At 40.8% G+C, this 14,573-nt stretch overlaps 1 long non-coding RNA gene and 1 other non-coding gene across 2 annotated transcripts; one reads left to right on the top strand and one right to left on the bottom strand.

Moving 5' to 3' along the window:
* Positions 1 to 3,290: 3,290 nt before the first annotated feature.
* LOC106422569 lies at positions 3,291 to 6,068 on the bottom strand. Its single transcript, XR_002658963.2, has 5 exons — positions 5,250 to 6,068; positions 4,475 to 5,032; positions 4,231 to 4,371; positions 3,988 to 4,143; positions 3,291 to 3,725 (listed from the first exon to the last, which is right to left on the bottom strand). It is a non-coding gene; the product is annotated as an uncharacterized LOC106422569 (long non-coding RNA).
* Positions 6,069 to 13,363: 7,295 nt separating this feature from the next.
* LOC125589439 lies at positions 13,364 to 13,470 on the top strand. Its single transcript, XR_007325628.1, has one exon. It is a non-coding gene; the product is annotated as a small nucleolar RNA R71 (small nucleolar RNA).
* The last annotated feature ends 1,103 nt before the right edge of the window (positions 13,471 to 14,573 follow it).

Raw genomic sequence — 14,573 nt, 5'->3', positions numbered from 1 at the left:
ATAGACAGCACATCCATATGTCTTATGATGGGGTATGTCTGGCTCTTGACCCGTTAATAATTGTGATAGGGGATATCTATGCTCACTAAATGGCCTGATGCGTATTAACTTAGGTGCATGTAAATTTCGTGTGACCCAAGCTGTGAATGGGAGTTTTGACCTCATAAGTTATGGTCTATCAATCAGCTATTTGCGTTTTAAAAGATTTCGGCCAAGCCGTTCTTGGTATGGACATGTATCACAGAATTGTCCACACTTACCCCCATGGACATACCATAATCATTTAAACGCTTGGGACATGTATTCACCAGTATTATCTAGACATATAGTCTTTATTTATGAAAAAGGGGTTCGTAGCCGTTTTATTGGTGATGGCCTAATGAGTTTCCCTTGTGTACATGCTACACACGTGAGATTCTTTGGGATAACTCTTTTTATCTTTTAATGTATGCTTTTTGAATATCAATTTTTGCATCATGTTTGGACCAGGATGGCCAATCCGGTCGTGCCATAAAGTGTATATTTTCGCAGGCTTTTAGCCTCTATCATACTGATCTATGCATAGTCTAGGTCAGTAGAGAATGCAGGTATAGTCTTTAGGACTTATTATGGCCTTGGGCGATTTTATACATATATCTGAAGGAACTCTTTGTTTCCTTCGCCCATTGTTTCAATATGGAAACCATTCATTCTTATATCTTTAAAACTCAATAGGCTGCTCTTGCTCTTAGAGCTGGGTGAATATAAGGCATCACTGATTTCTAGATGCATACCCTTAGGCAATAATATATTAGCCTAGCCATAGTCTTCTTTCAGACTGGCGATACCTGCTTTAGTACTTATATTGGCGTTTTTCAGTGTACTCATATAGAAAAATCATTCATTCATTTAATCTAATCAGACAATGTAATAGAAATAAATTCAAGGAGATAAAAATCAGAGAAAGCATACAAGCAAAGCAATCACACAAGTTTGATGTCGAAATCAGATTATCAACTTGATTCTTTTAGGCAATCATAAGTCTCATATTCCATAAGATCATCTTGATCATGTTCGAAATTATTTTCACCATCTTTATAGACCAAGTGGGTTTCAGGATTCTTCCCTTTCAGACTCTCTTTGATAGAGGTCACAAAAATGTTTGGGAGTCCTTCATATCTTAGCCCAATGGTTCTCCATTCCACATCTATGGCACACTGATTTGGTCGAGCTTTGTGGTTTAAAGGATATACCACGGCCACTGCCTTGACCATGGCTCAAATTGGGTTGATACCCACGGCCTCTGCCATAGTGATTCCCATGGCCAAATGTTTTATAGTGGCCATGGCCACGTCCTTTCCACCCTCCACGGCCATGACCGTGTGGTCTATCATTATGGACGTGGTTACCTCTTTTTTTTTTCTTCTGCGGCCTTATTGGTATCAGGTAATGGGGTTAATCCGGGAGGTCTCAATTCACTGTTTCTCATCAGTAATCCATTATTTTTGCACAGCTAGCAATAGACTCATCCACGGACTTATAGTCCTGGATTCTGGGATTCCTCCAATCAAATATGGACTTTGGTAATAACACCGTTCTTTGGTGATCATATCTCGATTTTTAACTTTGTCCAAAGGTCTAGAGGATTCTCTATAGTCAGATACTGATATTTGAGACTCTTAATAAGATGATGGCTAATAATTAATATTGCCATGTATCAATCTTTCCCATTGGCATTATTGCCTTCTACGATACATTCACCAAGTCTTTTTGACTTTAGGATAATCTTTGTATCCAATGCCCACCGTAAATAATTATCTTCAGAGAGATTTAGGACAGGAAAATCCAGGTTGATTTTTGACATCTCAAATCATATATCACTCAATATTTAGGTATAATTTTCATGCGGCCTTACTCTTAAAAACAATCAATTCAGATTTCAATCTTGTGAGGACAATGAGACTATCAATCTTAAAAGCATTTAATCAATCAGTCAATTTCTAGAAAGTCTCAGCAATACTATTTCTATGTGCTCATAATACTATGGTTTATCAAGACTAGCAAAAACGGATTCAATTAATCATGCAATTAGGGTTTAACAATCAATGGATTTTAGCAAGGCTAGTAAAAAGATTTATTAATCACTCAATCAGTTTCAAGGCTGATTTTAGCAATACTAGAATATAGATTTCAAGCATGAATTTCAATGAATCAGTTTCAAGGCTGATTGGTATTTAGCATAAACCATGTGTAAATAATTTATCTAGTATCCGAATTTATCAAACCTTAAAAACATATAATCAGATCAATCAATTTAATCGAACTTAGCATACAATCTTAAACCTCAAGACATTAGATTTTATCATGAATCTATCAACCTAGCATACGGATTCTCAATTCTCAAAGACATCCAAATCAGATCAATATAACCTATCATACGGATTATTTAGGGTTTCTATTTAAAACATATCAGATTACAAAACTATCAATCCTAGCAGATGATATTAAACCTGAAGAATCATGCAATCAGATCATTCAGATTTTAAACAAGTAAACCTCGATCAATCTATCAACCTATCGGATTATATAAGCAAAGCAAGCTAGCAACCTATCGGATTCAATCAATGTTTTAACAGGCTGGTCGGTTTAAACAATTTTAAATCAGATGAACAATTAACCAAGCAGGATGAGAAAAAAAATCTATCAATTTAACGGTCAAACAATTCTTTTAACCTGAGATGATTGTTGAATCAGACCACCAAAGGAGTTGAGCCGCGAGCTGGACACGAACGGGACGCGGGCTGGAATGGATCGAGTCGCTTCTATCGGGTCGCGGACGTCCTTTGTTGCTTGATCGGGAACGCCTTGATCATCGGACCCGAGCGGTCTGATGCTGTCGCGAACGAGGAAGAGGTCGCGTGCTGGAGCTGCTCTCGGCTCGCGAACGTCTGAGCTAGGATCAGGAACGCCTTGGGCTGAAGCTGATCGGGGACGCGAGCTGGAACAGATGCGGGAACAAGAGACGCGATTGGGGTTTAGGGTTCGTCGGATCGCCGGCTAGGGTTAGGATTTTAGGGTTTTTCGATTTGGGTATTAGCTTAGGGATTTAGATTTTCGTGTGGATAACGTGTTATAAACGTAATGGAAAAATCTATCTTTATTCATAACATAGAGGTTCCTTATATAGGAGATTACACCATCATAGATAAATGGAAAGGTTACAAATCATAATCTCTTGGTTATGAGCCATCCACGATCTGGTTCATAACATTTTTACCTTTTTCCGTAGACGAAGATGTTTCCTATACCTATCATCGAACTCGTGCCTATTTCCAATACGTGCAGAACTCAGATTAAACAAGAAGATACCAAGTTGTGTTGAAAAGAAACTTCCGCACTCATTTAACTACCTAAACTTTTGGAAAACAAAACAAACCCAAAACAAACTCTAGCTTTTAATCTTTTTACACTAGAACACAAGTTTAAAACTTGACTGACCACAAACCCTGCTTAGAATGTAACTTTATAAACTAGAACCCAAGTTAAAACTTGAATGAAAACACAAACCTTACTTCAAAGTTCATTCAGAAATTCTGTTAAACACCTTACGCTATAAACAAGTAGTCGCAACCAATGAGAACAAACTGCATTTCATTTTACAAATGACACTGCCATTTAGGTCACCAGACCGCTCCATTCTTTCAGTGCTATTCGGTATATATGTGATTCCCTTCGGTCTCTGTTACCTGTGTAATGCACGAGAGTTGTCATATATGTTCCACAACAGTATTGTTTTTGTTTCTTTGATATGACTATAAGAGACATGACTAGCAAGTTCTTTTTTTTTGTTCACAGACGTGACTAGCAAGTTCATTCACATATATCAATAATAAAAAAATTATTCAACATATAATCAAGACCATAGAATGAACCACATGATACCAAATTATAAGTTTCGTTTGAAAGCAAGTTCCACATTCAATTATATTTTATTCCTGAATAAAATACCTAATTGTGTAACACGATCAGTGATTGATGTACACTTCAAGCAACAAGCATTTTTGAAGAAAAAACTCAGGAAAGTTTCGAGAGTAATCTGCAAACATTCAGGAACAGAGCTGTTCTTCCAATCAAACGGTAATAACCATAAAAGTCTTGATTATCCTATGATAATGAAAGAAGAGAGAAAAATAGAGTCAATATTACATCATGCCAAGATTTTAGCTGAAAACAGAAAATAAGAAATCTTACAACGTCGACGTAAAGATTAAGGACTGTCAGTTTAGGAGAATATCTGAGCAACCAGAGAAGTAAAGTGGAGCAGTTTTCGCTGTGTATACACACCTTAAAATGTTCAAGCTGGTTGAAGACAATGCCAACAGTAAACATAGACTGCACACTCGCCAAGAACGTGATTACAAAAGAAAATCAGTCTCAAGAAACCTAAGCGATATAATGCGACTGAAAACATGAATTTGATATGGAAACAAGTTACCTCATCTACACCGTTAAATAATTGACGTAAGGAAAGGTGTTTGACAGATGAATCATCTTCTTCATCTTCGATTTTGAAGTACTTTATAGAAGGGGCTTCGTAGAAGGAGGATCACATGCTTCGTAGAAGGAGGATCACAGATCTGCTAGGTCAAACGCTGCAAAGTCGGGATTTTAAAAACTATTGCCCTCATATTGTCATCGATGTCTCCATGTCCCTCAATAAACAGAGATCGTCAAGAACAGGACAATGGGGACAGAAGCAGTCGGAGGGAGTCTTCAATTAAAGTATTTTAACAGATCGAAGTTGCAAGGTCTTCAAGTAAGGGAGACAAAACGGTTTGAGGCACATCCACAAGAATAGTCTGTCCTTCAAGTTCCAAAGTCATGAGGGATTTGCACGTATAGAGAATACTCGGCAATGGAACATAAGGTTTGCTACCGAACAAATCATAGCAGATACTTAGCCCACGCATGCACGCATCGAGAAACCGCAATTCCAACCCATAATTTGATATTCTCAGGTTACATAAAAATCAAGAAACTGTTACCGTCAACCCTGAAACAAAAAGCAAACATACCATCAGACACTCAAAAGTATTTGTCGACACTCTAGAACATTCAGGTGATGAGAGCTCTCTATTTCGGCTCAGAAACTCTCAAAGAAGAGCGAAAGCTTAAGTCGACACTTTATACCCATTATTTTCTAATAATTTAGAAAATGAAAAGCTTGAATATATAAAGCGAGGGAAGGAAGGGATGAAGGTAGTTTTTACCAGAAGATATTAGGAATCATAGAGCTTCGTCTCCATTGAAGTTATTGTAACAAACAGAGATTGAAGAGGAAAACTTTCAGTATTATTCCAACATAAGATTTACAGTCGAGGGTTACAACCTTAAATAGGAAAGCGACGAAAGCCCTAAAATGTCAGTGCATGAGTGAGCTAGTAACACGTCACAGCTCGCGGTCCTAGAGCATCAAATCGGTTACCCAGCTGGATTTGATTCCTTTGCTTTGCCGTACATTGACTGACTGTCGGCTCTATCTTCTTCCCGTTAGACAGAACCGTCGATGACGACAAGATGACTTGATTTGGGCTTGTATCATCTATTTTATGGGCTTTAGACTCTAAGATCAAGGCTTCTGTCTTAATGGGCTTTGGTTCCTCAATACACCCCCGCAAACTTGTGGCGGGAGGAAGCTCGACACCAAGTTTGAAACGGAGATCAAAGAACGGTCGGCGAGACAAGCGCTTCGTGAAGATGTCAGCTATTTGAGCTGATGCGAGAACTTGTTTCACGATCAAGGCTCCCAATGCTACTCTTTCTCGAACATAATGGAAGTCTTATCAAAGTGTTCGGTTATGTTGTGAAAGACTGGATTCGCCGTGAGATAACACGCAGATAGATTGTCACAATATAGTTCCGGCGTGACATGTTGTGACAAACCCATTTCTCCAAATAAACAGGAGATCCACTTCATTTCCTCTGCGGCATAAGACATTGTGCGATACTCTGCCTCCGTCGAAGAACAAGATACAGTCGGGTGCTGTTTCGCCGACCAAGAGATTATGTTTGTTCCCAAGAAGGTGCAGAAACCCCTGTGGAACGCCTAGTATCTTTGCATCCCGACGCTATAAGCACGGAGAGTGATGTATGTATTTCCAGTCAGGTTAATACCAAGTTTCAGAGTACCTTTAAGGTACCGAAGAATTCGTTTGAGGTTTCTGAAGTCTGCATTCGTCGAAGCATGCATCTTTTGACAAACGTAATTCACCGCATACTGAATATCTGGTCTCGTAAGTGTCATGTACTGCAACTTTCCTGCTATACTGCGGAAGTAAGAGGGATCAGAGAAAGTATCATGGTGACCATGAGTCTTGTCTGGTCAAAGAGGTAGAGGTTATGATACTGAGGCGTAATCCTACATCCCAGCTGCAATCAGTAAATCTGTTGTATATTTACTTGACACAGAAACACACCGTTGTCATGAAACTGCACTTGTATGCCAAGAAAGTACCGCAAATCACCCATATCCTTCATGCGAAAATCCTTGTTCAGACATTGAAGGAGACGTTGAACCAGCTGATCATTACTCCCAGTAAGCAACATATCATCTACATAGAGTAGTAGGTACATAGTATATTTCCCATTCAAATACACAAACAAAGAAGGATCTCGTGTTGTGCATTTGAAACCGAATTCGAGAAGGAAAGAACTAAATTTATCAAACCAGGCTCGTGGTGCATGTTTGAGTCCATAGATAGCCTTCTTCAGCTTGCATAGGTAATGTGGCTTGCTTGTATCTTCGAACCCTGGTGGCTTCTTGATGTAGAATGTTTCTTTCAAATCACTATGAAGAAAAGCATGTTGGACATCCAACTGCTTGATAGACCATTTCCTCACTGATGCTACATGAAGCACTGTCCGAATGGTGGCTATTCTGACTACATGACTGAAAGTCTCTAGATAGTCTATTCCCTCTTCTTGTTCATTGCCTCGAGCAACAAGACGAGATTTGCGTTTATCAAGAGAACCATATGCTAGGAGCTTAGTCTTGTGTACCCAGCCACAACCTAGAGGTTGAACATCAGATGGTGGAGGTACCAAATCCCAAGTTTCTGTATCACGATAATTCTCCATTTCTGTTTCCATAGCCTTTGTCCAATCTTTGTCTTTCAAAGCTGCTTTGACTGTCTTCGGCTCTGTATACATCGTTTTCACGTTAACAAGAGCATATCGTGGGTTTGGTTTCCTAATTCCATCTTTTTCTCTAGTTGTCACTGAATGAACTGGAACTGGAGCTTGTGGAGAGGCTGGAGGACTAGAAGAAACATGAGGAGAGAGAGGTGGGAAGTCATCATCTGAGAATATAGAGTGTTATGATCCTGAGGAGTTATCCTCATTTACCGGAGCTTCATTTATCTGAAGAGACTTGGAGACTGTCGGAGGGACATCTGGAGGTGGTATCACAAAGGAAGTATTCTCTTGTGTAGGTTCTTGAACAGAGCCGGAAAACCAAGCTTGTAGTAATGGTGTTGTAGAAACTCCTCGTAGATGTACACGTCCTCATAAGGAAAGCTCTTTTGATCAAAAAGAACATGTCGAGGGATATAAACAGTCTTGGTTGGTGGGTGATAACACTGATACCCTTTGTATTTGTCGTTATATCCAAAAACACACACAAAGCAACGACTTCGGATCAAACTTGTTGGATGTGTAAGGTTTCAAATGAGGAAAGCACTTACACCCAAACACTCTAAGAGAAGTATATATAGGAGCTTGCTTCATCAGTAACTCATACGGGCTTTTAGAGTCAGGAAGAGCAGTAGAAGGCAGAAGATTCGATAGGTAATTAGCAGTAAAGAATGCTTCCACCCAGAGAGACTGAGGTATTTTACTCTGAAACATAAGAGACAACCCCAACTCAGTGATAGTTCTATGTCTTCGCTCTGCTAATCCATTTTGTTGCGGAGTATGTGGACAAGAGATCACATGTCGGATGCCACAAGTAGATAGATGAGCAACAAAGACTTTGCTAAAAAATTCTCCACCCCCATCACACTGAAAACTCTGAATCTTTGTACCGAACTGGTTTTCTACCATTGATTGAAAAGCAAGAAAGACAGGAAGGAAATCAGACTTAAGCTTCAGTGGGTAGAACCAAGCATACCGAAAATAGTTATCAATAAGAATCACATAATACTGAAAGCGTTGGGTAGATATTACAGGTGAAGGTCCCCACAAATCAAAATGAATGCGTTTTAAACACTTATTTGAAACAAAGTCTGAAGAAAGAAAAGGAATTTTTTGTTGATTTTCCCATACGACAAGCATCACACATCTGAGAGCTTGACTTATTGATGATGATGGCTTTTGTTGAGGAAAGGTGTTGGAGAATCTCCTTGTGAGGGTGACCAAGCCACATATGCCACACCTCATCACTTGTAGCCTGCTGCCGTGTAGAGTAGTAAGCCAGAAACTTTGAATTATCCAACATGTATATGTCTTTATGTCTGCTTCCTCTGGTGAGGAGTTGTTGTGTTCGTTTGTCCTTCACAATGACACCATCAGAATCAAACTCAATAGCACAAGGATAGTCAGCCGTGAGTTTAGATAAAAACAATAGAGACTTAGTAATGCCAGGAAAAACAAGAACATCTAAGAGAGGTACGTTACCTCGTTCTCCAGATAGTACATGATATTACGTGTATACGCACACCAATTAACCTAATGTGCACACTACCACAATCGAATGGTATGTCGATGTAGCACTTTAGGATCGAATCCACAGAGACCAACGATTACACTTTATCATTATGGGATCAATACTTAGCTAAAACAATATGGGGGTTTTAAGATTTGAGGGTTTCGTGAGAAACAAGTAACAAGATTAATTAAAGTATTCAGATAATTAAAATGCTAGCCTAGGGTGGTTTGATCGGGTGTTAAGCAAGTGTGAGCCAAACAATTATTCAAGTTCAATTAAGAGCAAGTCTAGAACTCGGATCACTCAAATAGAACAGTCCACTGTCGTGGTACTGCTCCCTATGCTGATCGATCTTGATACCTAAACTCTCGTTTGGATCAAGACGCGACAGCAAGCAATAGAGATCAAGTCCGATATGTTCACAAAACACCCTAACATCTACTTTCGCTGGTTAGGGATGCAATGCTCATTCATAACAGATCTAGCAACCTATTACACGGTTAATGAACAGGTTAAACCTAGGATCTAACATTAAGCGGCCAGTTTAATGCAAGCATGAAGAACAATTATGAATGAAGACAATCAATGGTTTCACTTATCTATGTTTAACTCACGGATCTAACACCCAAACACCCTAGACTAAGCAAGTTGACTACTCAGCCATGAACAGAGAAAACACAGAGATAGAGACTGAATAAAACATGTGTAGATAAAATAGAATAAGGGTTCAGGGGGTTCTTCTCTATCGTGAGAGAGATGGAGCCTTCTCCCTTTATAAAGTATCAAATCACAAATCTCTCAAAGCTCAAGTATGGTTCCTTGTGTAAAAATTAGCGTAGAATGTAAAAAGAAAGAGAAAAATATGATATATCAAAGCCACAGGCGGCTGGGAGAAAAAGATGGGATAATTAGGGCAAATCCCGTAATGACTTGTAGTTTCCTTAAAAATCCCTGCCGCTGGAACATGCACTTGGGTTGCTCCGCTCTATCTGGAACAGTCACTCGGGTTGCTCCGCTATCGGGAACAGTCACTCAGACTGTTCCGCGTGAAAATCTCCAGATTGGATTCTTTTCTGCATCTTTTGTTCCAACTGGTGCATCTCCCATCCAATGCAACTCCAGACCTGTAATGACTCGAAAAGGACTAGGAAGACTCGATAAAGACTTGAAAACCAATTAGAAAACATATATACAAGATGCCGAAAACACCATATATCAATTCCCCCCAGCCTTAGATCCTTGTTTGTCCTCAAACAATGTCAAGTATCAAGAACAGGGAGAAATGTTTGAAAGTGTGGGAACTCTCATATTCTCAGCAACCATACTTTAACCATGAATCTCTGAACCATATAAGCAGTAAAATTAGGACAACACACCCTTACCGGAACCCCACTGACTGCTGTTCAAAAATCGGCTCCATACTCTACAGCCCAAACCTGAAAAAGCAACACTATCGAGACAGAACTCCCTACATTCATTTAAGAGTAGCGTGAGCTTCTCATCACAAACACTATTCAGGGTAGACGGGCTAGGTGTTAAACATGCTATTTAATGGTGGAGTTAAAAGTGTTTAGGGGCTACCATTTCATTGTAGAGGATGCAAGATATCGCACAAAATGGCAAGAGAGGATAGATCCATTTGATGTCTACAGCCTCTACACGTTTTTGCTCTATCTGGTGAAACTGTTCTGATGACGGAACAGGCGACTGATTGTTCTGCTTTCTACTTTCCTCTACATGCTCTTCAATACTTGGTACCAACTTCTTGCTCGACCTTCCCAGTGGCTCATGTTTCTTTGATTTCTTCCCCTTCTCCATCACCTTATTTTCGTTTTTTTTTTTGTGATGTGACGGAGAAGGAGGTAATACATGATGGTTCTGAGTGCCACTAGTGGTTCTAATTTCGCAACCATTCTGGTTCTTCACCCCTGCTCTTGCGCAGTTCATTGGTTTTGGAGCGGTTGCTCCCTAAATCTGCTTGTTCTTCTTTCTGAATGAATTTCTGCAGCAGTAACGAGTAAGAGGCTGTGTTGATCATTTTCTCTCCGACCTTTTTGCACATATCTGCACATATGACACTGAAAAAAAAATGCATGAAGGTGGAATAAAGGCTAAGGTGCAGAGTGGGAACTAGCTAAAGATAAGCTAGTCACTCAGGATCAGCAAGATGGATAAAAAGGATAAGAAGTCCCGAGTGTGTTCTCATTTCCTTGATCTAATGCCCATAACAAGATGAATTTCAGTCAAGATTAGGTTCAAGTTAGGTGGAGTTAAGTCTACTCAGTGTAACCTGATCGGCTGAGAACTTCTGGAGAATCAAGTGAGATATGTAAGGGTGTTCCAGGTCCACATGTGTGTCTTTCGCCACTGCTAAGGTCACTGAATAAGATAACTAAAGCACGAGGTGGTCAGTGATCAACACGGAATAAGGTCCTAATTCCCACAAAGTTTTGACTGACTCGATCATAAAATCTTACTCAAACTGACTCAAAAGAAAAACAAAAGAAAGAAATGAGTTAGTAAACGACGAAAACCCACCCCCAGACTTACTTCACACCGTCCCTGGTGTAAAAATAAATTAGAAAGAAGGTGAAAATAGGAATGAAGGTTTTTTTTGTGTGAGATACTTACTTGAGTGGAGCGGGCGCTCCAAGAAAATTTTGGGTGTTCCATCGCAAGATCTCCGCCTGGAGCTGTCGCTCCTTCAGGAACCCAGAATTTTTAAGTATCTCGGATTTTCTGCTTTTTGACCTGAGACTCAATAAACTAAAACGAAAAATAAGCAAACAAAAACAAAACCAAGTTACATTTACACTTACCAGTGGGTTGCCTCCCACCAAGCGCTTGGTTTAAGTCACTAGCTTGACTTGGTGACTGGGATCAGTCGGGTTGAGCATGAGGGCTTGTTCCAAAACAAGCTCCACAATCATACATGTTCGCTTCAAGACTCTGCTCAACAACTCTTTTACAGCAGCTTCCCCTTTCTCTTTCAGCTCATGTGTGAAAATAGCTCTGACTTTAGAGAAAGGTTTAGAGGTACCCTTGCACTTTACCTCATACTCAATAGATTTCTCATCACACAACCGAGGTATCAAAGTCATCATAGGGTCACCCTTAACCCTTTTCGTTTGGACTTTTTCATTCGCCTTTGCATTCCCACTGAGTTTCTTGGTATCAGTGTGAGTATCTCCATCCATGAATTTTTTGATCTTACCTTTTTTACCAAGCTCCTTCTTAGGAACAATTTCAGGTTGTTCTCCACTAACCCCTGAGATGCAATAGGCGTATCGAATTTGTGATCTGGTTGGGACAGCCTTGTAGAAAACCTTCTTGTTGATGTTGGAGAAGGAGACTCTCTTATTAGGCATGTCGACGATCGCTCCCACTGTAGCCATAAATGACCTTCCAAAGATCAAAGGCATCTCATGATCCTTGCTCATCTCAACAACCTGAAATTCGGTATGGAGCACACAGTCCTCAACCTGAACAGGAAGATTGCGAATTGTTCCATAAGAGACTGCCATGGAAGAGTTTGCAAAAGACAGCTTCACCTGAGAAGGCTCAACATCAACAATGCCCAGCTCGTCTACAATCGCTTTTGAGACAAGATTCAAACTAGACCCAGAATCACAAAGAGCTTCCTTGAATTCCACTCCAGCAATGGAACAAGGAAAATCAAACTTTCCAGGGTCATCAACCTTATGAAGTACCTTCAGCGATGGTGTCAGTGCTTCAGTAAAGAGTGCCTTGATTTCCTCCTGAGATTCTCTGCAATTTTTAAAGAACATGTGCAATGGCCGAATCTCCCAAGCATGTTCAAATGAGATCTTTTGAGGAAGCCTTCTTACCATCTTCCTAAACCCAGCTAGCTGCTCTGCACTAATAGGATCCATCAGATGCTTAGGTGGAATTGGATAGGGAACCTTAGGAACATAGACTCGTACTGGTGGAGTCTCAGCAGGTTCGCTAGGAGCAGTCACTCCAGAGCTAGCAGACTGCTCTGTGTTCTCTTCTGCGCCTAGAACAGTCTCAGCGAACGGCTGCTCTATTGCATTACAGTGCTCATTCCTAGGATTTTTATCAGTTTTTCCAGGGAGCATCCCTTGTTGCCTCTTGACACTCTCAGCTGTTTGAGCAAGCTGAACATTGATCGTTCTTATGTGGCTCGCAAGAGTGTCATACTTGGCATTCAGCTCAGTGAACATGTTGCCCATCCTGGTGTCCATTTCCGTGGTTACCTGATTCAACACTTTGGCCTGAACCTGCTGACCCTGCAACAGCTGTTGCATCATCATACCCAGACCCTTCAGCTAGTCTGGTTGACTGTTCCCGGTAGCTGGAACAGCTTGCCGATTGCTCTGCGGTTGTCGCTGGTTCTGGTTCTGAATATGCATGGCCGTAGCTTGCTTCATGCTGAAGACGTGACCTTGGTTGTTTTTCAGTAGCTGATCAACCTTGGCAGTCAGCTCATCTATCTTCTGGGTGTCAGAATTGTTCCCTTTCTTGGAGCAATCACTCTCCTCGTTCTTATTGGCTGAGGTAGCAGCCATGTTCTTAATCAGCTCAAACGCTGTATCAGTGGTCTGAGTCATGAAGTCTCCATTGCTGGCAGAGTTCATAGCACTCTGAAATTCCCAGTCAACTCCATCATATAAAAATTCCAAAAGGTAGTCGTCATCAAATCCATGGTGAGGACATTCTCTGCGGTAGTCATTGAAGTGCTCCCATGCGCCGCAGAAAGGCTCACCAGTGAGCTGTCTAAAGGAGGTGATCTTGTTCCTCAATGCAGCTGTTCTCGCCTTAGAGTAGGAATGGTTGAGGAACGCTGATCGGACCTGTTCCCATGAAGTGAGAGAGCCGGTAGGGAGAGAGTTCAACCACCGTGCAGCTTTTCCATCAAGAGAGAACGGGAATAACATGCACCTGATGTAGTCTGGTGGAACACCATTCGCGCGAGTGAAACTGCAGACTTTTTCGAAGCTCTCAATATGGTCCATTGGAATTTCTGTAGAGAGACCAGAGAACACCTTTCTCTGTACTAGACCGATCAAAGCAGGCTTGATCTCGAAGTCCTGCCTGGTGCAGGGTGGGGGAACAATGGCAGAGCGCGTAGTAGGGATGTTACGCGGAAGGTTTCTCGTCCCGATCGGAACAGTCTGCGCCTGTTGTTCTTGCTGCTGCTGAGCAGCTTGTTCCTGCGCTTGAATGGTCTGCTGCAACTGTTGCATCTGCTGTTGCATGAGTGCCATTGCAGCAGTGAGATCATTCTGATTGGCGTGATCATCCATAGTGGTGTCAGTTTGCCTTGGCTATTGAAAATTTGTTCTTTCTAACCTTGCCAGCTCCTGGTTGGTAAGTGTAACCAATTCTCCTTGTGCGTTTCTCCGAGTATGTCTACTGGTCATGCACCTGGAACATTAGTTACAACAAAAAGGATATAGCAAGTTAGAGGTCTTAGACTAAATAAATAACCGAAAAATAAAGGTAAAAAGATGGTCCCCGGCAACGGCGCCAAATTGATATTACGTGTATACGCACACCAATTAACCTAATGTGCACACTACCACAATCGAATGATATGTCGATGTAGCACTTTAGGATCGAATCCACAGAGACCAACGATTACACTTTATCTTTATGGGATTAATACTTACCTAAAACAATATGGGGGTTTTAAGATTTGAGGGTTTCGTGAGAAACAAGTAACAAGATTAATTAAAGTATTCAGATAGTTAAAATGCTAGCCTAGGGTGGTTTGATCGGGTGTTAAGCAAGTGTGAGCCAATTTCTTCAAGTTCAATTAAGAGCAAGTCTAGAACTCGAATCACTCAAATAGAACAGTCCACTATCGTGGTATTGCTCCCTCTGCTGATCGATCTTGATACCTAAA

This window comes from Brassica napus, chromosome C6 (assembly GCF_020379485.1).
Source record: "Brassica napus cultivar Da-Ae chromosome C6, Da-Ae, whole genome shotgun sequence".
Classification (NCBI taxonomy): domain Eukaryota; kingdom Viridiplantae; phylum Streptophyta; class Magnoliopsida; order Brassicales; family Brassicaceae; genus Brassica; species Brassica napus.
The sequence above is the reverse complement of the archived record's forward strand: the minus strand, read 5'-3'. Positions and strand labels throughout refer to the sequence as shown.